This window comes from Sebastes umbrosus, chromosome 13 (genome assembly GCF_015220745.1).
Source record: "Sebastes umbrosus isolate fSebUmb1 chromosome 13, fSebUmb1.pri, whole genome shotgun sequence".
Taxonomy (NCBI): Eukaryota; Metazoa; Chordata; class Actinopteri; order Perciformes; family Sebastidae; genus Sebastes; species Sebastes umbrosus.
Window position 1 is genome coordinate 19,590,027 of NC_051281.1, and position 2,451 is coordinate 19,592,477.

Sequence of the window (2,451 nt, forward strand, 5' to 3'; positions counted from 1 at the left end):
AATGACCGTTTTGCCAAATCTCCTTCAGTCACAATGTTGTCTGTACTTACAGGCATTTTCTTCTGGGTGAGGACATCTGTGAGCTTATAGAAGAAGTTGGTCTCAAACCCATGTAGTTGTGGTGAAGTCGTTTACTTTGATTACATTTCCTGGCTGTGACTTCAGCCTATTGACATCCTTGTTCAAGATGGTATATACTGTACACCGAATGTCGCCAAATAAAGGCTCGGACAGGATTCTCGCATGTTTTTCAATGAATGCAACCAGATCTTTGAACAGATCTCTGTGTTTGGATGTTTCCATCATGTGAAACGGGTCTTCAACGCTCTCTCAACTTTAATGGCAATTTAGACATGACTGCTCTCATGTTACTTGGCATGTTCAATTCTCGCATGTACTGCAACTTCTCCATGACAACTGTCCTCTGGATTAACACCATCGTCATCATCATTACCATTAAATACATAATGTTCAGAACAAGCTACACGCCTTTTCACATCAGAAATAAATTCATCATTAAACATAATTTGAACCATGCACACCTTTGGCATCATCACACAAATTGAGGGGATCATCAAGAGCAAATTGTAGCTTGGCTTTTTTTTTTTAATCTCTTTTTTGCATAAGCCCTTGCATCGTGTTTCTTAACTTACCAGCATTATTTATCTTAGCTTTCCTAGCACCCTGCAACCTTCCCGGCTTTTATCCTGCTAAGTCATCAGTTGGAAACATAACGCCAAAAGATAATAAAGGGACTGTTTGTAAGAATCAGAAATGCTTGTTAACAGCGACACCGTTAAGTCAACGAAAGTCAGCGTCGGGCTCGCGCTTGTGCTCGCTCTAAATAGACATGAACGAGCATCCGTCAAAACAGTGAGGCCACAAAGTCAGCTAAAACCACAATATCACTCTATATTTCACCTGCTTGGCAGTAATGTTAGCTGACCAGACGAAGGTCTCTCCATGAATCACTGCTGATCCTAGTGTTGGCTTTTCCTGCTTCAGCCTCCCGACCGCGGCCGGAGGGGGCCACCGGCACCCGGTCCCAGACGATTACGTTTCTCGCTGTGGAGTCTCGTCACTTCACAAGACACGGAAAACCTCTATTGGTCTGGAGGAGCTGCAGAAGTTATTTCTGCACAAACGTCCACTGTACATTCACTAGATATTCTCCGAGCTACGAAGTCTTCTGCAGTGTGGAGTGTGCGCGCATAAACGTGAGGTGGAGCGAGCTGAGTGAAGGCAGGCAGGCAGAGAGGCAGAGGAGCAGAGTACAGCAGACTCCGGCGCTGGAGACCAAAGCTACGGTCTCCCCCGCGGCCAACACTGTTTTGCAAGACGGGTTTCACTAGATATAACTTTGAGGTTTTGGTGCTTCCGTGTAGTTTGTGTTGGAGTCTTGTCTGAACAGCGTAGCCACACGAGAGCGCATTATGCGAGCGCAGTGATTTATATGTGTAAGAAGTTAGAAACAGTCCCTTTAAATCTGAGGTAAAAGGTAAAACAAAATGCTCACCGGTTTTACAAAGCAAAAAGATGATCTGTGTATTCAAAATCAAGAGTGTTCACTGCCCCCTAGTGGACACTGTGAAGAACTGCAATATTAAATTCATCAAGTTAGCATCAATGCAGCCAAGTTAACATACTTAGACTTCTGAGAAATGTACACTTTCTTAGCACATTACATGAAGCAAAGCTTTATGTTGTTTTAAAACAAAGTATACATTTGAAATACAGATACTATTATGAACATATAAATGTTTTCTTGATACCTCCAAAGAATATAACCAGTACAATACTGTACATCTATGGCTGACAGTGATGGATTTGATGAATTCAGCAAAAGGATACACATGTGACTACATCCGGTTTTCAAAATAAGGTGTTAACAAGGGTACATACAAAATACATACATGGAAATTAGATTAAATGGATTATATTCACAAGCAGTATGTGTCTCTTGTAAATTAAAAAGAAAATACCACAAATTCAAGCCACATAAAATCAGATTGAGAATTTTCTAAGTAAGATATTTGAATGCTACAAATTCAGTGTTATTATAATTTCAACATGATCATATTTGAAGTATGCAGTAGAGGTATTCAATTGCTCATAATATTCAAATTATTATGACCTTTATTTGCTTCTATACCACAGTAGACTACATCATTTTCCTTTATGGTGCTTAATGTCGGCTGTTTTTGGGAGGATGTGAATGTTTTGAATCATTTTTCTGTGAGTGATCATATAGAAAGAGAAAATATTTCCTGTTTTGGCCTTTGAATTGGATCATTCATCAGGATTAAAAGGTGAAAACTTAATAGTTCCTCAGAGAACCATCCATTTCTCAAGACCTGTTTTCAAGTAGCTCTCTTTATATCCTTTAATGACTCCTCAGGGCACAACCACACTGTTCTTCAAGGAACCAATAAATCTACAATAATAACATAC